The sequence below is a fragment of the Panthera tigris genome, chromosome B1 (genome assembly GCF_018350195.1).
Source record: "Panthera tigris isolate Pti1 chromosome B1, P.tigris_Pti1_mat1.1, whole genome shotgun sequence".
Taxonomy (NCBI): Eukaryota; Metazoa; Chordata; class Mammalia; order Carnivora; family Felidae; genus Panthera; species Panthera tigris.
In genome coordinates, this window is record NC_056663.1 from 133330843 (window position 1) to 133354654 (window position 23812).

The window sequence follows — 23812 nt, forward strand, 5'->3', positions numbered from 1 at the left end:
TTTCTCGTATAATGTCTAATACAAAACTTAGGAGGAAAAATAGTCTTATCTACAAACACTAATTATTGATTTAGGGCCAAATCCAGAGTTAGAATACTCATATAAACAGGAGAAATGCCACATTTTACAACCACATGAAGAGAGGAAATTTGTCTTACTTGGAGAGTTGAAGCTGTTAAGATTAGTAGTTCTTTAGTTCACCTTAAAGTAGAGAACTATTAAAAATTATACATATGTAAATTAAGTATTTTATTTTTACCCAAAACCTATCATTATACATTCATTAGCCAATCTTTTGATGTTGGGCCAAGGCTTTTCAGACCATAAATCTGTGGTTGAGAGTTGTAGGTTGTCTTTTTTACATAAACCTTTCCTAAATGCAAAATCTACAATTTTCTCTTTTGATTTTTATTAAAGGAAGCGTAGAACTTGAGGACACTACAGTTTTCTTACCTCTGGTAATTCGTGGCAGTAATTTGCTTTTTTATAGCATTCAACTTCATTTTTAAAAATTGTGTTAGCGGCGCCTGGGTGGCTCAGTGGGTTCACCGTCTGACTTCAGCTCAGGTCATGATCATGCCTTTCACGACTTTGAGCCCCACGTCCGGCTCTGTGCTGACAGCTTGGAGCCTGGAGCTCACTTCAGAGTCTGTCTCTCTGTCTCTGTGCCCCTACCCTGCTCATGCTCTGTCTCTCTCTCTGTCTCTCAAAAATAAAGTAATAATAATAAAAAAAAACAAAACTGTGTTAAAATATACATAATCTAAAACTCACTACTCTAAGTGTGTTTATAACTTTCAACTTAATTTTCACTTTGCACTTATACTTAATAAAGTGTATAAAAGTTAAATTATCTAAGTACATTAGCAAGAATAACTCACATTAAGAGTTTGGGAAACTAAAACAATTGATTTAAATTTTTTTTTAATGTTATTTATTTTTGAGAGAGAGAGAGAGCAGGAGAGGGACAGAGAGAGAAGGGACACAAAATCTGAAGCAGGCTCTGAGCTGTCAGCACAGAGCCTGATATGGGGTTCGAACTCAGGAACTGCAAGATTATAACCTGAGCTGAACTTGGATGCTTAACCGACTGAGCCACCCAGGCACCCCACAAAACAATTGATTTTTATGTAAGTTTCATGAGGGCAGGATTTGAGTCTGTTTTATTCACTGCTGTGTCCCTCCCTTCTAGAATAGAGCCTGTCACAAAGTGGACACTCAGACACTATTAAAGGAATGAATCAATGGCTGCTGGTGGTTATAACTCAGCTGGAGGAGGCAGAAATGTACAGGTATGCTATGATATAGCCCATTAGTAAACATTCAGTGGCCATGGACATCAGTCTGTGTGTTTTTATAGAGGGAATGGAGAACATCAGTTAATCTTGTAATGTGGTTTGACCAAGTGAAGGTAATTTAATAGAGCTATTTTATTTTGAAAAAATCCCCATGTAGCACTTAACACAGGATGTTATATCCAGCAAGTGTTCTGAAGATATTAATCTTTGTTGATTGTTGGTTGATCTCTTTATTCTTGGTATTCTACTGGGAGAAGGAGAGAGAAACGGGTGAGGATAAACAGTAGAGATATTAATATGCAAATATAGGGGCGCCTGGGTGGCTCAGTCGGTTAAGCGTCCGACTTCGGCTCAGGTCATGATCTCAAGGTCCTTGAGTTCAAGCCCCACGTCGAGCTCTGTGCTGACAGCACAGAGCCTGGAGCCTGTTTCAGATTCTGTGTCTCCCTCTCTCTGACCCTCCCCTGTTCATGCTCTGTCTCTCCCTGTCTCAAAAATAAATAAAACATTAAAAAAAAATAAAACATTAAAAAAAATTTTTAAAAATATGCAAATATACAGTATACTCTTGGAGTGTGGAGGGGAAAAGGGATTTTTCTTACTCTCTCAAAACAGTTACTAAACTTTGCTGGTAATATGAACTCAAAGAGTAATGAACTCTATTCCCTTTGGTCAGAGAATATACTGTAATTACTCGGCTTTCAGTAAACATTCCTTTGCTTCATTATAGTTTGAATGATCCTCCATTTTCTTATCCAGTTCTCTTAATGGGAAGTCTTTCCAGTGCCACCAATGGCAACTCTAACTAAATGAAGACTGACAGTATTTATCAGCCAAAAGCCTGTTAGCCAAAAATCACTGTGTTTAAAACTCTCACCAGCTTGGGCTATAGACTGGATGGATTCCAGTTACATAAATAACACAAATTGAGTCCTGTCTTCTCCCAGAGGACCCCTAGACTCCAGAAAATGTGTTGTCTACCTCTCATACTTCTAGAAATCTCCAAGTAATGGTTTACATGTTCTCTCTAATGTTTGTCTTCGCTCTTGTGCTCAAACCTCTTCCTGAAAGTCTAATGCCTGAACATCACATGAAGGCACGTGCTTGCTCTTTCCGCTGTGGCCCATACCCTCCAAGAGACCATGAATATCGGTGTCAAGGAGATTGTCTTCCAGTGTTCCCCAAAGCTGTCAGCAATGAGACAGAGCTGGGCTGGGCTCCTCTGCAGAAGTAAGGCACCATTGTGCAATATTTTGTCACATGGTTCTTGAAGTGGCACTGTTCATGTTCATTATATCACAATGTCTCTGTTGAAATTCACTGTTTTAAGTACATGAAAGTGAAGGGAGGTAGTCACCATGCCATGCCTTCCTTTTCCTTTACTGTCATCACCCTACACACATACTCTCACATACATACTCTTTCCCTGTTCTTCAAACATAAAAGTATTTCTGGGCATAAACTCTTCCAAATAGATGCTTTGAGAGACCACCAGCCCTCCTGTTCAGCAAATAGCCAGACTCTGGTAATCAGAATATTGCAGGAGAATGTGCTGGGGATAAGTACCATTCTTTTAAAGATAGAAGAAATATCTTCTAGTTGAAGGGTAATCCTTTGTTTTGGGTGTCTGACCATGTTTTTCTCAGTAGAATAGGGCAGTGCATCAGAAAGGCTATTAGCTCCAAGCAATAAAATTTCTGATAAGTAGTGGCTTAATCAGATAGTGTTATTTTTCTCATAAAAAGCCAGGTGGTCCTCAAAAAATTAAAAATAGAACTTTATGACCAGCAATTGCACTACTAGGTATTTACCCAAGGGATACAGGTGTGCTGTTTCGAAGGGACACATGCACCCCAATGTTTATAGCAGCACTATCAACAATAGCTAACGTATGGAAAGAGCCCAAATCCCCATTGATGGATGAATGGATCAAGAAGATGTGGTATATACATATACAATGGAGTATTGCTCAACAATCAAAAAGAATGAAATCTTGCCATTTGCAACTATGTGGATGGAACTAGAGGGTATCATGCTAAGCGAAATTAGTCAGAGAAAGACAAATATAATATGACTTCACTCATGAGGAATTTAAGAGACAAAACAGATGAACAGAAGGGAAGGGAAGCAAAAATAATATAAAACCAGGGAGGGGGACAAAACATAAGAGAGTCTTAAATATAGAGAATAAACAGAGAGTTGCTGAAGGGGTTATGGGAGGAGGGATGGGCTAAATGGGTAAGGGGCATTAAGGAAGAGCACTGGGTGTTATACATAGGGGATGAATCATTGGAATCTACTCCTGCAATCATTGTTGCACTATATGCTAACTAACTTGGATATAAATAAATAAATAAATAAATAAATAAATAAATAAATAAATAGGAACCAGGTGGTAAGCAACTGTTTCTGATGTCCAAGCCAGGGTCACTGCACTTCAGTTCTCTTTGCCTTCCTCTTCAAATTATGATAGGACCCTACAACCCAGCAATCACACTACTAGCTATTCATCTAAAGGTATAAAAATGCTGATACTAAGGGACACATACACCTCAATGTTTATAGCAACACTATCAACAATAGCCAAATTGTAGAAAGAGCCCAAATGCCCATCGACTGGTGAATTGATAAAGAAGATGTAGTATATACACAACGCGTGCACGCACACACACACGCATACACACACACACACACACACACACACACACACTGCAATATTACTCAGTGGTCAAAAAGAATGAAATCTTGTCATTTGCAACAATGTAGATGGAACTAGAGTGTATTTTGTTAAGCAAAATAAGTCAGAGAAAGACAAATATCATATGACTTTACTCATATAAAGAATTTAAGATACAAAACATAGGGGGAAGGGACGGAAAAATAAGATAAAAACAGAGAGGGAGGCAAACCATGAGGGAATCTTAAATACAGGGAACAAACTGAGGATTGCTGGAGGGGAGGTGAGTGGAGGGATGGGCTAAAAGGGTGATGGACATTAAGAAGGGCGTTTATTGGGATGAGCACTGGGTGTTGTATGTAAGTAATGAATCACTGGGTTCTACTCCTGAAACCAATACTACACTGCATATTAACTATCGTGACTTTAAATAAATAAATTAAAAAATCATAATAGGATGGCTGTAACTCCAGATAGTCAATCCTCTTTCAAGACCAAATGAAGGATGGGAAATATGGAGTCAGCCTTGGCTGTTCTCTGTCTCTTTGTGTCTCTGTCTGTCTCTCTCTATGTATATATAATTGTGTGTGTATGTGTGTGTGTATAAAATTAAAAGCTTTTCCTAAAAGACTTTACTCGTTTCACCTACATATTAGTGGCCAAAATTGTGTCCAGCTGAATACAAGGAAAGCAAGGAAGCAAGTACTTAGCTTTTCTTGTCTAGCAAAGGCAGGCATGGGAAACAGGGTTTGGAAATGAATACTGGATTACTGAGGCAATCATTAGTATCTTCTGCGTTAGTATCCCCAGCATGGGTGTACTACAGGCAGTTTGGTTCAGTGGCTGGTAAGAATAGGTTGAACAGGTTATATGGATGTAGTAATAATAAGTTTTCTATGAATCTTTAAGTAAACAAGTAAGAACTTTATAAGCATTTCAATTTAAAACAAATTTTAAATAAATTTAAAAAATTACAATAACGTTTTCATAAACTAATTTTCTTTATATCACTTCAACAATTATATTAATAACATGTTCAACTATAACCACAGTAGTAAGATAAAAATATAAATATAGTTATCAACTAAATGCAAAAATCTGACAAAGGTTATATTAGTATCATTGGTTTCTCAGTTACTATAGAAAATTTGCTATCAAATTACTCATCTTTACAGGTCCATTGATTTAGTTCCCAATTTCTGTTTGATGGTCATTGGTGCCAGGCCACTGCTTCTCTCTTCCCCGCCCAGTGTCATACAAGTGTGTTTTCTTTAGGTAACTCAGGTGATCATTTCAATCTTCCTTTAGTTATAGATTAAGCCAAGTAAAATGTAACAGCTCTAAGGCACAAGAGGCCTGTAATGGAGGAGAAAACAAATAGCCAAAGTAAATTTGACATGATCACGAGTGAAGTTAAGGTTTATATGGTTCTGGTAAAACTAAAGTCCTGAGTTAATATTTATATGATAAGAGTGCAAAAACCCTTGCTTAATTTTGTCTATTTCATACTATTACTGTAATAATTATCTGGAAAGCATCTATTTATATTAGTAATATGGCATTTTCCCCTTGTAAATAATATCATTTTATACTGTGCTTCTAATAGTGTAAAGGAAAATGTACTCATTATTTTGCCTTGAACTTTTAAATTTCTTCTTCCCAACACTGATTGTTTTTGACTGTGAAACAACTAGAGATTCCTTTTGGCTTACTTTTTCTATTCTTTCATAAATGACTTTGATATTTGTTGTTACTTTCACTTTGTATATGATAAATATTGCTTGTAATTTTGAAGACAAAGAAAAAAGCTTATAGATTCACTGTAAAGTTCTGGAGAATTCTTACTATATTTGGCACCTGATTAATAATACTTTAACAGACAATAAGTTTTTATTTAGCCATCTGCAAATCACTTGATTCACTTGCCACCTCAGTGTTTAAAGATAGGTAGGAATGACTTAGCATGTTTTGTTTTGATGATTTTTAGGAATTCATCAATGCCAGCTAATAATACCCAATATCCTGCAGTTCAACTGTTAGTGTCATGCTTTTATTCCTATTAATAATATTTTTAAAAAATGATAGTGTGTGCAAAGATGCATGGATGTAAATTATCCAAAGAATTTTAGGGTGCCTGGGTGACTCAGTTGATTAAGTGTTCAACTTGGGCTCAGGTCGTGATCTCATGGTTGGTGACTTTGAGCCCTGTGTTGGGTTCTGCCCTGACAGCTAAGAGCCTGGAGGCTGCTTGGGATTCTGTGTCTCCCTCTCTCTCTGACTCTCCCCCAATTGTGTTCTCTCTCTCTCATAAATAAATAAATAAAAATTGAAAAAAGTGGGGGAAACCTGGGTGGCTCAATCCTTTAAGACTCCGACTTTCGCTCAGGTCATGATCTCACAGTTTGTGGGTTTGAGCCCCACATTGCGCTCTGAGCTGATGGTGTGGAGTCTGCTTGGGATTCTCTCTCTGCCCCTCCCCCACTGGCACTCCTTCTCTGTCTTTATCTCAAAATAAAGAAATAAACTCAAAAAAAGAATTTCACGATATTGTATCTCATCTTCACCAAAAAACACAAATATGATAACAAACAACTCAAAGAAGGATAACTTCACTCTGCAAAAATGAATAAGAGTGAACATATATATTTGTTAAGACAGAACATCTTCTAGGAGAATTTGATGTGATTGAAATATCATTGGTGAAGATTTGATAAAGTACTAATTGTTTTTCTTCGTTTTCATTTTCCTGCATGTGAATATATATAATTTTCATGAAAGAATCTCAATTTAATTTTCCTAATTAGAGAGCTAATATAATCTATAGTTTGATGGTTTTTATCATATTTTTGATAGCACATTATTATTTTTTGACCTGTAGACATTTGGAAGGGACATATACATTTGCTTATGGTGGTTATTTAATAGATGTTTAATTTTTTCTTATTATTTTATATTTCTTTACATTTATTATTATTTTTTTCTCTCTTTGTTTTGAGACCATGGAGCTGAGTTTTCCATTTTTTTGTTTTTGTTTTGTTTTTGTTTTTGTTTTGAGACAAGGACAGGTTCATATGCCTACAGAAATTCCAAAAGACATGGTGCCATGACTTCTGATTGTCTGCTGGGTGTTTCCCTATGTTCAAAGTAATTTCTTTTCCCACTTGAAATAAAAAAGGAGGCAATAAATTTAATATATACCCCAAATATAATATTAATTTAAATTGGAATAGAAGACCATTCATTCAGATACCACCGACATTCTATAATAGTGATTTTCCTGTGACTATGGTATAGGCTTTGCTCCTGGGAAGAATCTTGGCAGAACCAGAAAGAAACAAACTCTCCTTTGGTTTCACAGTTCCAAGCCCAATCAGTCTCACTGTGAAGCCTGTGAAGAGGAGTATTCCTAGGTGAAGTTGGTGGATAGTTAGGGGCTGCATTTTTCTTTCTCTCTTCTACCAAGTCCCCATTCTGAGCTCCACCTTAAGAAGTATGTTTCCAACTGAGTTGCCCAGGTTGCATGGGGTGGAGGGATGGTAAATAAATGACAGAAAGAAAGGTAAAAGGGTTTAATTATTTATTCAATTCCAGGCCCCATAGTTTCCCATTAAAATCTTGTTGAAAGAAATTTGATTTCAACATTACTAAGGCTTTTAGGATTTGTTTTATGACCTTTGACTATAACAAGAATGATATTTTTTAATTTTTTAAAAAGTTTATTTATTTATTTTGAGAGAGAGAGCAAACGTGTGAGTACATGAGCGGGGGAAGGGCAGAGAGAAAAATCCCAAGCAGGATCCATGCTGTCAGCATGTAGCCGACCTGGGGCTTGATCTCACAAACCATGAGATCATGACCTGAGCTGAAATCAAGAGTCAGTGACTTAACTGACTGAGTCACCCAGGCACCCTGATATTTTCTTTAAATATGAGAAATTAAAATCTTTGATAAAGCAGTGTGTTATTTAAATTTTAAGTAATTACCATTGAACGCACAGAAAATGATACAAAATTTAGCCAAATTAATACCACTGATTTATTTTTATACAAGGGATATTGTTAGGTCTCATTATGAATTTGTTTCCAACATAACTATTTGTTGAAGTACAGGTTTTACTGAAGTTGGCTTAACTAGTAACTTTTAAAAACATCCTAAAAATATAGAAAGTGCACACCTGATTTTAAAAATATTCTTTTAGTATCTGGAAATTGAAAAACTTTTAAAAATTATTAAATAATTATTTCATAATTAAATAATTGTTGTATAATTATTATGGCAGTCAATATCTTTAATAGAGATATCATCTATATAGACTTAAAATTTCTAGTTTGTTAAGTGATGAGTATCTCTAGGATGGCCAGACTCTAACTGACATAATAAATTTTATTTCAAAACTTGTTTTGTGAAGTAAAGTAAGAAACTGTGGGAAATATAAGAAAAAATACACACGTGTATATACACACATATATCTAGATTTGACTGTATTTACATAAAGAAATATTGAGAAGATCCATGCCATTAAAAAATGCTATTCAAAATGGTTACCTGTAAGCAGGAAGGAATGGACCGCATTCTTGAATGTGGACAGCAGCAAGAGCAAGACTTCTTACTATATACATTTTGATGTCATTTTGCTTTATGAAACAGGTAAAATTACCTGGTTCAAACAACAACAAAAGGCACACATATAGAACCTTAAACAGGAAAAGAAAATATGAGAAAAGAAAATAGAACTGTGAGGAAAGAAATAGAGATGGGAAAGATTCTTGAAAATGGCTTTTGTTTTCTCTGAGAGTAGAGATAATCTGCTGATCCAATGTATTGCTATAGTAGTGACAGGAAATCAGTATCTTTCTTCCTTTTGTCTGCGGTGTATCCTGTTAAAGATCTATTGTTACTGTTACAAGATATTGGGAGATGGATGAGTTTCCAGGTTGGATTTATAATTTCTCTATGGATCTTTAAAGGTTGAGTGAGGGGTACCTGGATGGCTCAACCTAAGTGTCCGACTCTTGATTTTGGCTCAGGTCATAATCTCACGGCTCATGAGATTGAGCCCTGTGTCTGGCTCTGAACTGAGTATGGAGACTGCTTGGGAGTCTCCGTCTCTCTCTCTCATGCACACTAAATAAATAAACTTAAAAAAAAAAGTTTTAAAGGTTGAGTGATATGTATGAATCTAAAAATAATTATTAAGAACAACAGTATCACCTTTATTTAACTAGCTTTCAATGTTTTTTAAAAAGTAGCTTCATTGTTCCTCTAATATAGATGCTTTTTTATGTATGTAATGATAGAGCTGGTAATCTCTCATTATCTAGTAAAGCCATTTTTTCTTGTTTCCTTATAATAAGGTCTGAAATGGTTTTTCCATTAGGAATCTGGATCATCAGGATTTTCTGTCTGAAATACTTCATTATGGTGCAAGTTGGAACTTGATATGCAAGATGTCAATCAAGACAAAAGTTGTCTTTTTGTGTATATTCAATCCTTCGTGTAGTTTTCCTTCTTTTCAAAATTTACTGAGAGACTACTCTTATAAACTGCATTTTACTAAACACTTCTAAGATAAGGGAAACAATAATTAAGATGAAAAAAGTTTCTGATTTGAATATTTATAATTATTGTAACATTTAAAAGTAAGTATAATTCAAATAGTTCTTCAGGTCTTTTAAAAAACAGCAAGAAACAACAACAACAAAACAACAAACACTCCCCGCCCCCTCTCCCCCCCTCCCCCCCCAGTAAAAAACAACCCCCAAATAGTCCACTGGCCCTTATTCCCCTCCCCAAGTTATTTCTCTGTAGGGGCAACTGCTTTCAATTTTTCAGCTCCTTCTTCTGATATTTACTTTCATGTTTCTAAATAACATCCATAGGCTGTTGTTGAAAGGCAGCATACTAAGGCGGTATTCAAGAACTTCTGTGATTCAAATCCCAGCTCTATATGCACCACTTCTGTTTATCTTGGTCAATGTTTCTTGATAGGCACAATTGACACAGTGTGATAGATAACTTTTTGTCTTAGGGAGCTATTCTGTGAATTTTAGCCTGTGTAGCAATATCCCTGGTCTCTACCCTCACCCCAGCTGTAACAATTAAAAATGTCTTCAGGTATCGCCAAATGTCCCCTGAAGAAACAAAATCACCCCCTGTTGAGAATCACTGATCTTGGGAAAGTTAAGTTTTCTGTGATATCCTTCTTCCATCAGCAAATTAGAATTAATAATAGTACTAACTCATAGAGCCAATATGAGCAGTAGATGAATAGCATTTCTGAAGTATTTACTGCCTAGTATAGTAAGTGTTCTATAAGTATTTGCTAGATAAATACAATTATATAATTTTCCAGCTTTATATTGTATCCATTAGACTTCTATTCCTCCCATTTTCCCAATACAATTATCACAATTTCTGTTTATGTCGCTATTCAGCCTTTATCATGATTACGACCATGTATTACTCAAAATTGAGTCACATAGTATATTAGTATATTCTTTTATATTCAGTATATTTTCTTTTCCTCCCCAGAGTAAATAATTTCTTTTTTTGTTTGCTTTGTATTCTATGTAGCTAAATATCCCTAAACTATCTATGAGAAACATAAATCTACTTGATAAGATTGGACACATTTGGCAAATTAACAATTTTTTCCCCTTGGAGACTTTCTTCCTAGAGTGTTGCTTTCTCCTGCTCCAATATAGACTTGATGTTCTTTAGGCCTCACTGCATAGACAGCATCTAGAATTTCTTTGCACCATTGTCCTGAGATTCCTCTTATCTTTATTGTGTGTTTGATCCCCTATTTCTGGATCTTATGCCTTCTTCTTTCTCCTTATAGTTTTTTTCCTTTTCCAGTAGACCCTGTATGTCTTAAATACATTTTATCTTAAATACATTATGTCTTAAAATACATTTATTCTAAATATAATTATTATATCATGGAAATTATTTTCCCTCAAAATATTAAAGGCACTGTTTCATTGTCTTTTTTTCTTTTTCTTTTTTTTTAAAGTTTACTTATTTTGAGAGAGAGAGAGAGAGAGGGAGGGGCAGAAAGAGAGAGTGAGAGAGAGAATCCCAAGCAGGTTCTGCATTGTCAGCGCAGAGCCCTATGTGATGCTCAAATTCAAGAACTGCAAGATCATGACCTGAGCCGAAACCAAGCGTTGGGCACTTAACCAACTGAGCCACCCAGGCGCCCCTGTTTTATTGACTCTTAACTTAAATAGGGTTGCAGTGTAAAGTTTGATACCATTTCAGTTCCTGAATCTTTGTATATAAATTGTTTTTCCTCAGTGGATTGTTTACAATCCTTTTCCATTTTGTCTATGATCCTCTGAAGTTTTACAATGATGAGCATAATGTAGTTCTTTTTAATATCATTATGGTGGGTACTGGAGAGTCAGGCTTTTTAATTCAGGGAAAATTTCTTGTACTATAACTCCATTAATAACTCTGCTTGTGCCTCCCACCCCCCCTCTACCCCAATGCCTCTGCTCACTCTTTGTGGAGCTACCATTAATCACATGATGAACCTCTAATTTTTCTGATACTCCACTCTCCCTTAATTTTCTTTTCTTTGTCTTTTCTATTTTCTGGAAAGTTTTTAAATTTCTTTCTTTCTTTCTCTCTTTCTTTCTTTCTTTCTTTCTTTCTTTTTTTTTCTTTCTCCCCTTTTTGTTAGAGGCCTTGCTCAAATATCTTGTGATTCTTGTCTACCCTTTCATGTTTAAGAAATAAAGCTATCAGGGCACTTGGGTGGCTCAGTTGGTTAAGCAGCCAATTCTTGGTTTCCGCTCAGGTCATGATCTCTCTGTGGGTTTTAGCCTCACATAAGACTCGGTGCTAACAGTGCAGAGCCTGCTTGGGATTCTGTCTCCCTCTTTCTCTGCCCCTCCCCTGCTCACTATCTTTCTGTCTCAAAACAAACAAACAAACATAAAAAAAAAGAAAAGAGGGGCACCTGGGTGGCGCAGTCGGTTAAGCGTCCGACTTCAGCCAGGTCACGATCTCGCGGTCTGTGAGTTCGAGCCCCGCGTCAGGCTCTGGGCTGATGGCTTCGAGCCTGGAGCCTGTTTCTGATTCTGTGTCTCCCTCTCTCTCTGCCCCTCCCCTGTTCATGCTCTGTCTCTCTCTGTCCCAAAAATAAATAAAAAACGTTGAAAAAAAAATTAAAAAAAAAAAAAAAAGAAATAAACTATCATTACTTTCAGTTGACATGATTATTCCCTCCAAATCCCAAGAAAGTGAAAAAAAGAAGAAAATCTAAAATTAATGAGTGAATTATTTAGCTAAATAATTGAAATCAGCTAAATAATTGTAAAATCAATTATCTTTTCTTGCAATGAACAATTAGAAATTGAAACTTTTAAAAAAATCACAACAGAATCAAAACATGAATATTATGGGATAAATCTAAGAAAAATATGGAAGATTTATACATTGAAAACTATGACATTGGTGAGAGAAATAAAGAATACCTAATAACTGGAGAGATATACCATGTTCATGGATCTAAAGAACTGCTTTTTTAAAGATGTTAATTATCTCACATTTATCTATAGAATCCATGCAATTCAAATAAAAATTGAAGCAACTTTTTGGTAGAAATGGACAGATTTACTCTAAAATTTATTTGAAAATGCAAAGGCAAAATTATTTTGAAACCGAAATACAAAGTATATGGTCAAATGATCTTCAACAAAGATGATAAGGTAATTTAATGGTGTAAAAGATAGCTTTTCAAAAAATGTGTTGGGGGGCACCTGGGTGGCTCAGTTGTTGAGCGTCCGACTTTGAATCAGGTCATGATCTCACAGTTGGTGGGTTCAAGCCCCACATTGGGCTCTGTGCTGACAGCTTGGAGCCTGGAGCCTGCTTTGGATTCTGTGTCTCTGTCTCTCTCTCTCTCTCTGCCCTTCCCCTGCTCACACTGTCTCTCTCTCTCTCTCTCTCTCTCTCTCAAAAATAAACATTTTTAAAAAAAATTTTAAAAATGCTGGAACAATTGAATATCATATTCAAAAAATATATAAAATTTTATACTAAACCTAAAACCTACCTATAATAGATTAAAAAAATTAACTTGAAATGAACCATAGACCAAAAGCTATAAAAATTTCTAGAAGAAAGCTGTAAAAATTTCTAGGAGAAAATGTGACATTTGGTTAGCAAAGATTTCTTAGGACCCAGAAAGCATGAACTATAACAGAAATAAATTAATGCATGTTATCAAAATTAAGACCCTATGGGTGCCTTGCTGACTCAGTCAGTAGACCTTGTGACTGTTGATCTCAGGGTCATGAGTTCAAGCTCCAAGCTAAGGGTAGAGTTTATGTAATTTAAAAAAAATTAAAATTAAAGCCAACAAAATTAAGACCTTGTGGTCTTCAAAAGACATTGTTGCAAAAATGAGAAGACAAGCCACAGATTAGGAGAAAAAAATATATTTTCGAGAAGTGGGGGAAGGGCAGAGAGAGAGGGAGAGAGAAAGAATCCCAAGCAGGCTCCACACTGTCAGCCCAGAATCTGATGTGGGGCTTGATCTCAGACCACAAAATCATGACCGGAGCCAAAACCAGGAGTCAGACACTTAACTGACTGAGCCACCAATGCACCCTGAGAAAATATTTGTTTAAAATATCTGATTAAGAATTTATATCCAGTGGAACTAGAGGATATCATGCTAAGTGAAATTAGTCAGAGAAAGACAAATATCATATGACTTCACTCGTATGAGGACTTTAAGATACAAAACAGATGAACAGAAGGGAGGGGAAGCAAAAATAATATAAAAACAGGGAGGGGGACAAAACATAAGAGACTCTTAAATATGGAGAACTAACAAAGGGTTACTGGAGGGGTTGTGGGAGGGGGGATGGACTACATGGGTAAGGGGCTTTAAGGAATCTGCTCCTGAAATCATTGTTGTACTATATGCTAACTAACTTGGATGTAAACTGAAATAAATGATGATGATAATATAATAATAATAATAATAATAATAATAATAATATATATAATAAAAGAATTTATATCCAGGATATATAAAGAACTCTCAAAACTCAAGAAAACAACCCCGTTTTTAAAATGAGCAAAAGATTTAAGCAGACATTTCATTACAGAAGATATCCAGGTGTGAAAGCCTTAAATGTGAGACAGGAAACCATCAACACCCTAGAGGAGAAAACAGGCAACAACCCCTTTGTCCTCAGCTGCATCAACTTCTTACTCAACACGTCTCTGAAGGCAAGGGAAATAAAAGCAGAAATGAACTATTGGGACCTCATCAAGATAAAAAGCTTTTGCACCTCAAAGGAAACAATCAACAAAACTAAAAGGCAACCAATGGAATGGGAAAAGATATTTGCAAATGACATATTGGATAAAGGGTTAGTATCCAAAATCTATAAAGAACTTATCAAACTCAACACCTGAAAAGCAAATAATCCAGTGAAGAATGGGCAGAAGACATGAATAGACACTTTGCCAAAGAAGACATCCAGATGGCCAACCGACACATGAAAAGATGCTCAACATCACTCATCATCAGCCACTCTGGAAAACAGCATGTGGGTTCCTCAAATAATTAGAAATAGAACTACCCTTCGACCCAGCAGTAGCACTACTGGGAATTTATCCAAAGGATACAGGAGAGCTGATTCATAGGGGCACAGTTACCCCAATGTTTATAGCAGCACTTTCAACAATAGCCAAATTATGGAAACAGCCTAAATGTCCATTAACTGATGAATGGATAAAGAAGATGTGATTTATATATATAATGGAATACTTACTTGGCAATGAGAAAGAATAAAATCTGGCCATTTGCAGCAATGTAGATGGAACTGGAGGGTATTGTGCTAAGTGAAATAAGTCAGGCAGTCAGGCAGAGAAAGACAGATACCCTATGTTTTCACTCATATGTGGATCTTGAGAAACTTAACAGAAGACCATGGGGGAGGGGAAGTGGAAAAAAAAAGTTACAGAGAGGAAGGGAGGCAAACCATAAGAGACTCTTAAGGACTGAGAACAAACTAAGGGTAGATGGGGTTGGGGGAGAGGGGAAAGTGGGTGATGGGCAGGGAGGAGGGCACTTGTTGGGATGAGCACTGGGTGTTGTATGGAAACCAATTTTACAATAAATTATATTTAAAAAATAATTAGGGGCACCTGGGTGGCTCAGTCGGTTAAGCGTCTGACTTCAGCTCAGGTCATGATCTCACAGCTCGTGAGTTCGAACCCCACGTCAGGCTCTGTGCTGACAGTGTGGATCTTGGAGCCTGCTTCGGATTCTGTGTCTCCCTATCTCTCTCTCTCTGACCCTTCCCTGCTCACACTCTACCTTACTCTCTCAAAAATTAAACATTAAAAAAAATTAAAAAAATAAAAAAGTAATTTTAAAAATTAAAAAAAAGATGTGTTTTATATATACAATGGAATACTACTTGGCAATTAGAAAGAATGAAATCCTGCCATTTGCAGCAACGTGGATAGAACTGGAGGGTATTATACTAAGTGAAATAAGTCATTCAGAGAAAGACAGATATCATATGTTTTCACTCATTTGTGGAACTTGAGAAACTAAACAGAAGACCATGGGGGAAGGGAAGGGAAAACAATACTTACAGAGAGGGAAGGAGGCAAACCATAAGAGACCCTTAAATACAAAGAACAAACTGAGGGTTGATGAGGGGGCGTGGGGAGAGGGGAAAAGGGGTGATGTGCATTGAGGAGGGCACTTATTGGGATGAGCATTGGGTGTTGTATGTAAGTGATGAATCATGGAAATCTACCCCCAAAACCAAGAACACACTGTATACATGAATAGACACTTTTCCAAAGAAGATATCCAGATAGCCAACCAGTTTTTTAACCAGTAAAACAGTTATGGTAAAATTGCTGATTCCAGTAAGCCAAAAGTAGAGAATTGGTAGAACGTGTGCATATTAGCCAACGTGTATGTTAGTCAACTTGACAATAAATTATATTAAAAACAAAAATGAGAACAAACAAGAAAACATTTTGAATCAAGCAGCAAAACAGAATAATAAAAGACAGCATGGACCATTGTGGCATACACACACACACACACACACACACACACACACACACAACCCAGAAGATAATTCAGGTGGCAAATAAGCACATAATTATTTGTAATTATGAATGAATAATTCACTAGTTAATGAATGATCAACATAATCATTAGGGAACTGCAAATAAAAACTACAATGAGATGTCATTATACATATATTCCAGAATGGCTATATCTAACAAGTTTGACATTACTAGTTAATAGTAAGGATGCAGACCACTGGAACTTTCAAACTTTACTGGTGGGAATGCAATATGACACAACTTTATTGGAAAACAACTTGGCACTTTCTTATATAGTTGACAGCTTCCCAGGAATGAGATCTGTGCAACTGAGTAAGGAAAACCCCCCTACTTATCCTACTGTTCTACTGTTGCTGTCTTGAAATTTCTTATTCATCTTATCTTTGTTTGTACTTGTGTTTTGAATTTGAACTTGAACTTGTGTTTCATAATTAAACTCTGTTGGAATACTGGAACACCAGCAAGAAGTCAGCCAATACTTGCTACTCCATTTGCATATAGTGTTCAAGATTTCCATAAACACATAATTCCAGTGGGCCCATGATGCATGAGAGTTTAGTGAGACTCAAAGATTGTACAAGGTAAGCGAGTTACATCTGTGACTAAGTGGGGATAGACAGGCCCTAGAAGCCATATTTTCTGTCTGAACCAGAATTCTTACCTTTTCTTTTTCTTTTTTTAAAGTTTTATTTACATATTTATTTTGAGAGAATGAGACAGAGCCAGAGGGGGGTGGCAGAGAGAGAGGGAGACAGAGGATCCAAATCATGTGCTGTCAGCAGTGAGCCCAATGTGGGGCTCAAACTCAAAAACCATGAGATCATGACCTGAGCGGAAGTTGGATGCTTAACTGACTTAGCCATCCAGGCACCCCACAATTATTTCTAATCCAGCAATAATATAATGGCATTCTAAGAAACACAAATGAGTAAGAAATCCTGTCATATTTTTTCTTATTCTTGTTACTTCACAGTGTTACTTCACACTGTTACTTCACAGTAAAACAGTTACGGTAAAATTGCTGATTCCAGTAAGCCAAAAGTAGAGAATTGGTAGAATGTGTGCATATTGACTTGAAATAAGTTATTGAGTTAGTTTTATAAAGTATTTCCACTATTTTGATGAGAACAAATTACATATGCATGTATGAGCTACAAAATATAAATTGTGCAATTTCAGTGATTGTGTATATGAATTAAATGCTCTTATATTTGAATTTATTTATTTAAAAAAATTTTTTTAACGTTTATTTATTTTTGAGACAGAGAGAGACAGAGCATGAACGGGGGAGGGTCAGAGAGAGAGGGAGACACAGAAGCCGAAGCAGGCTCCAGGCTCTGAGCTGTCAGCACAGAGCCTGACACGGGGCTCGAACTCACGGACTGTGAGATCATGACCTGAGCCGAAATTGGACGCTTAACGGACTGAGCCACCCAGGCGCCCCAACTTATATTTGAATTTAAAAAGGCATTGCCTAATATAAAGATGAATGGTGAAATTTAGGTTAAATAATTTATTTGTTTATTTTTATTTATTTATTTAAATTTAATTTATGTTTTTAGTACATCCAAGTTACTTAGCATATAGTGCAACAATGATTTCAGGAGTAGATTCCTTAATGCTCCTTACCCATTTAGCCCATCTCCCCTCCCAAAACCCCTCTGATAACCCTCTGTTTGTTTTCCATATTTATGAGTCTCTTCCGTTTTGTCCCCCTCCCTGTTTTTATATTATTTTTGTTTCCCTTCCCTTATGTTCATCTGTTTTGTGTCTTAAAGTCCTCATATGAGTGAAGTCATATGATTTTTGTCTTTCACTAACTAATTTCATTTAGCATAATACGCTCCAGTTCCATCCACGTATTTGCAAATGGCAAGATTTCATTCTTTTTGATTGCTGAGTAATACTCCATTTATATCTATACCACATCTTCTTTATCCATTCATCAGTTAATGGACATTTAGGCTGTTTCCATAATTTGGCTATTGTTGATAGTGCTGCTATAAACATTGGGGTGCATGTGTCCCTTCAAAACAGCATACCTGTATTCCTAGGATAAATACCTAGTAGTGCAATTGCTGGGTCGTAGGGTAGTTCTGTTTTTAGTTTTTTGAGGAACCTCCATACTGTTTTCCAGAGTGGTTGACCAGTTTGCATTCCCACCAGCAGTGCAAAAGAGAACCTCTTTCTCCACATCCTTGCCAACATCTGTTGTTACCTGAGTTGTTAATGTTAGCCATTCTGACAGGTGTGAGATGGTATCTCATTGTGGTTTTGATTTGTATTTCCCTGATGATGAGTGATGTTGAGCATTTTTTTCATGTGTCGGTCGGCCATCTGGATGTCTTCTTTGGAGAAGTGTCTATTCATGTCTTTTGCCCATTTCTTCACTGGATTATTTGTTTTTTGGGTGTTGAGTTTGGTAAGTTCTTTGTAGATTTTGGATACTAACCCTTTATCGGATATGTCATTTGCAAATATCTTTTCCCATTCCCTTGGTTGCCTTTTTTTGTTGATTGTTTCCTTAACTGTGCGGAAGCTTTTTATTTTGATGAGGTCCCAGTAGTTCATTTTTGCTTTTGTTTCCCTTGCCTCCGGAGATGTGTTGAGTAAGAATTTGCTGCAGCCAAGGTCAAAGAGGTTTTTGCCTGCTTTCTCCTTGAGGATTTTGATGGCTTCCTGTCTTACATTTAGATCTTTGATCCATTTTGCATTTATTTTTGTGTATCGTGTCAAAAGGGGTCCAGGTTCATTTTTCTTCATGTTGCCATCAGTTTTCCCAGCGCTACTTGCTAAAGAGTGGGTTAAATAATTTAAATGTTCAATTTCCTTTCCTTAAAAAATGTTAATTAGTAAATAAGAAAAGCACCATGACCAAATAAATAAATAAATAAGAAAGAAAGAAAGAAAAAAAGAAAAGAGAAAAACACCATGACAAATCAAAAGAGAGACTGAGGGTGAAAAAAAAAAACTTTCTATTTCAATTCTTTTATTTTTTAGTAGCCTTTTCACCCAGCGTGGAGCCTAACACAGGGCTTGAACTCACGACTCTGAGATCAAGACCTGAGCTGAGATCACTGAGCTACCCAGGCATTCCCTATTTTAGTATTTTTAATGACACTTTTCCCCCTGCTTTTTGAACAAGAGACCTGACACATTATATAGCTGACTTCGTATAAATTAATTATACACTTAAATTATAATTTACTATGTGACCAAGAAATCAATTGTTGAGCTTTAATGTAGTGTTATGAGGAGATATCCAGCCAGATATCCCAGAATGCTTTCGAGCATTGTGGAAGCTAACTTGGAGAACAGGTTAATTCTCATCATTTAAGATATAGATTTTTAATTTAATTATTGTTTTGATTATGGCACTCTAACCGTTATCTTGCTTAGTGACCTCAAGTCTAGAGTCCCTGTGTTTTAAAATCTTTGGAGAGTAAACCTCCAGTCTTCTGTTGAGTTGAGGGAAGGTAGTTGCCTTGATTCACGTGGTTGTCAGGAGCTGGGGGATTGAGTAACCTGTTTCTCGTTCAGACTTTTAACCAAATCTCCTATTTGTGGCTCCGCTGGTAGTTACCTTTTAGAGGTACTAGGTGACTCTAGTTCCTGAGGTTTTCCAAGATTTTATATAATGAGTTCATTTGCTCCTTGACTTTCCCAGCTACAAGCATTTACGTTTCAGCCTCTGGTCTGCTAAGAAGTTAGTTACTACTTACCTGATCATCTGCTTTGCAGCTGTCAATTTATTTTTGACAGTTCTCTCTGCTCTTTTCTCTCCAGTTTTCCTTTTCATCAATGTTTTATATCTTTAAAAAGCCATTTCCTGCCATAATTTTTGTGATGTTTATGAGGCAGAAGGGATAAGCATATACATGTGTTCTATTCATTATCTGTTACTGGAAATATATATTTACAAGTTGGGTATCAGTGCAAAGACTCTTACTGTTTTTCAAATTTTATTTTATTTTCTATGGATTTCTGCCACTAAAAAAATGAAATATTTTACTCTTTTATGTAAAACAATGCAACTTTAAAAACTGAACAGTGAATATGCTAAAGGCAGGTCAAGTTTTCTACATGCACTCACAGAGCTCTTCTAGAGCTGGTAAAAAACCATCAGGCAACTGGTTATAGTTGGAATTGAGTCTATGGTTGGGGTGCAGAGTGAAGAGTCATCAACTCCTAGAACTAATCATATCTAATCCCATCTGGGTATCTGCTTATCTGAGGACCTGAAATGACCATGGATGACTAAAGTTTTTCCACCAACCACCCATAGTGACCCCTCGACCCATCCCTCTTGTTTTGTTTATTCCTACTTAGCTTTTCAGACTCAGTCCAATGCCATCTTCTCCCAGAAGTCTGCCCTGAAACCATTACACAAAGATGATTTAGGTGCTCCTCCCCAATATTTTCATCATTACTTGAATTCCCAACTTATATTTTCTATCATTATATTTACCACATTATAGTATAATTAATTATTTCAGGGGTCAGCACACTTTTTCTGTGAAGTTTACAGTTAGTAAACATTTTAGACTTTGCAGGCCAAGAGGCAAAATCAAGGATATTATGTAGGTACTTATATAATGAGAGAAAATAAAGTTTAATGATTTTTATTGACAAAATTAAAAATAAAATAATAATAAGTACAAATTTTTTGTAATAGTGATACATTTATCGAAGAATGGAATTCTTTTGTAGAGGATACCATTTCTCTTACTTGTAGTTCAAATTTAGTGTTTCCATTCATCAAACTGATTGCAAATGCTTATCTGTAAAAACCATTCTTAGCTCACAAGCCTTACAAAAACAGGCAGTGAATTTTCCTGATCTCTGTTCTGTTTGTTTAATTCTTTACCTTTACTATATTTTGAGATCTGGAACCTGTCCTTGGTCTTATTTATTTTTGAGTCCCCAGGAACACACTACCTAGCACATTATAAAACCTAGCACGTTAGAAAACCATTTTTTTTCCCAAGCAATGAAGAAATGTGAGTCTTGGTTATCTTAGACTTTTACCTTAATGAGTAATACCTTGACTTTATATATTACCTTTCCTATAAGGATTTTCAGATCTATTTTGTCATATCTATTATCTAATATACAGTAAGGAAAGAATAGATGTTGTTATTCTCATTTAACTGATAGGAAAGTGACACAGTAGTAGAGTCAAGATTAGAATTAAGAAATTACGCTTCTTAGCTATAGAGGGTTTTCAGAGAATCACAGCACATATTCTTGGGTATGTATGTTCTTGTCCATTTCAAGAATTATGAGTTATCAGGAAACTCAGAGGTATAAGCAAACCAGCATGGACTAGCATAGATAAAGAAATTACCATACACCTAGGGAGAAAAACACTAACAATATGACTACAACTTTAAAAAAATTCTGGAAATAATTTTGTGTTGAGTTGTCAAATATGAGACAGCATACTTTTACATAATATTTAAACATATAATGTGGAATAGAGGTAATTTAAAAGTGGAGTCTTAAAAGATGTACATCAAAATGAATGTAATTACCATAAGGAAACAAAGAAATTGGTGATTATCAGTGAAAACATGTTGTAAGTTACTTTTATATCTGGCAAATTTAGGAAAGGAATAGGGTGTTTTTAGTGAGATAAACTTGTATTTTTTGTAGCCAGTTATTTTGTAAGAGATTCTACCCTAGTCTTTGTTTTCTATGGGTTCATTAGCATCACATCAACATTATTATCAGTAACAGTATTTATTACTTTTTTTTAATTCTTAATTTTATTTATTTATTTATTTATTTATTTATTTATTTATTTATTTTTAAATTTACATCCAAATTAGTTAGCATATAGTGCAACAATGATTTCAGGAGTAGATTCCTTAGTGCCCCTTACCCGTTTAGCCCATTCTCCCCACCACACCCCCCCTGTAATCCTCTGTTTGTTCTCCATATTTATGAGTCTCTTCTGTTTTGTTCCCCTCCCTGTTTTTGTATTATTTTTGCTTCCCTTCCCTATGGTCATCTGTTTTGTGTCTTGAAGTCTTCATATGAGTGAAGTCATATGATATAGAAGTCTTTCTCTGACTAATTTCGCTCCAGTTCCATCTACATACTTGCAAATGGCAAGATTTCATTATTTTTGATTGCTGAGTAATACTCCACTGTGTATATATACCACATCTTCTTTATCCATTCATCCATTGATGGACATTTGGGCTCTTTCCATACTTTGCCTATTATTGATAGTGCTGCTATAAACATTGGGGTGCATTTGTCCCTTCAAAACAGCATACCTGTATCCCTAGGGTAAATACTTAGTAGTGCAATTGCTGGGTTGTAGGGTAGTTCTATTTTTAGTTTTTTGAGGGACCTCCATACTGTTTTCCACAATGGCTGTACCAGCTTGCATTCCCATATTGAGTACTTTTTAATTCTGGTTTCTGGGGGTAAAAATAGATCGTAGACCTGATCCTTAACCTTGGGAAGAGGAATGAATATATGTAGTACAACAGTGGATGGTATAACATGCAGTAAGGACCACCTGGTAATTCAGACAACACTTATCAGATGAGTACAGGGAAGGGGTGTTCTATAAAGGTATGAATATGTGTGGATCTGTTGATAGGGAGATAGATGGGAAAGTCTTCCTGGAAGAGTAGCACTTAAACTGCATCTTCTTCTTTTTTTTTTTTTTTAATGTTTTTTTTTTCCTTACTTTTGAGAGATACAGAGAGTGTGAGCAGGAGAGGCGCAGAGAGAGAGAGAGACACAGAATCCGAAGCAGGCTCCAGGCTCTGAGCTGTCAGCACAGAGCCCAACACGGGACTCGAACTCACAAACCGTGAGATCATGACCTGAGCTGAAGTCGGATACTTAACCAACTGAGCCACCCAGGTGCCCCCTAAACTGCATCTTCAAGAAAGGTAATGGAGGGGCGCCTGGGTGGCTCAGTTGGGTAAGCATCGGACTGCAGGCTCAGGTCATGATCTCACGGTTCATGAGTTTGAGCCCCACATTGGGGTCTCTGCTGACAGCACACAGCCCACTTTGGATCCTCTGTCTCCCTCTCTCTGTCCCTACCCCACTCTCACTCTCTCTCAAAAATACACATTAAAAAAATAGCTTAAAAAAAAAAGAAAGAGAGAAAGGTAATGGAAAAGTGATAAAACAGTTGGGAAGGGTTTGAGCAAAACCATGAAGGTAGGAACGATGTGAATGATGAATTCAGGAAACAATGCATAGACCAATTTATCTTGAGCAGTTTTATGTACGTAAGGAAGTCATTGGAGACACATTTGAAGTGTTAGAGAGCAATGTGAGTAGAAAGACCAAGTAAAGAAACTTGAAAGTTGAATGTAGGAAATGGTGAGCTGTCACAGAAACTTAGACAGGAAGGTGGGGAGGGTATATGCAACAAGCATTGTAAAAAAAAAAAGCCTGAATCTTATCTATTCCCGGCCTGAAGCATTGAATATTGGATTATTTTTGCTACATAAATATGTGCTACATAAAAAAAAATGCTATATCCATTTACTTGTGCTTTCATTGTGCTTTACGTCTCTTAGAGTTGGTTTACAACAAACTAAATACAATTTCATTTCTAATGATTTGGAAGGAGCTTGAAGATCTTTCAATGCCTGGATTGTGTGTCTCACTTTTTGGTCAATTATGATATTGTGCTATCTTTTAGAGAAAATATTTGTGTTTGAGAGCATGTTTATAG

The 23812-nt window shown here is 36.1% G+C and overlaps 1 protein-coding gene across 3 annotated transcripts in view; it reads left to right on the forward strand.

The window, feature by feature from the left end:
* Window positions 1–23812, forward strand: part of MAPK10 (mitogen-activated protein kinase 10) — a 568389-nt gene that overhangs the window by 8568 nt on the left and 536009 nt on the right. For all 3 annotated transcript variants that reach the window (XR_006216882.1, XR_006216881.1, XR_006216889.1), the window contains exon 3: window positions 1193–1292. The gene's annotated coding sequence lies outside the window, so the exon portion shown is untranslated. The remainder of the gene's footprint in view (window positions 1–1192; window positions 1293–23812) is intronic.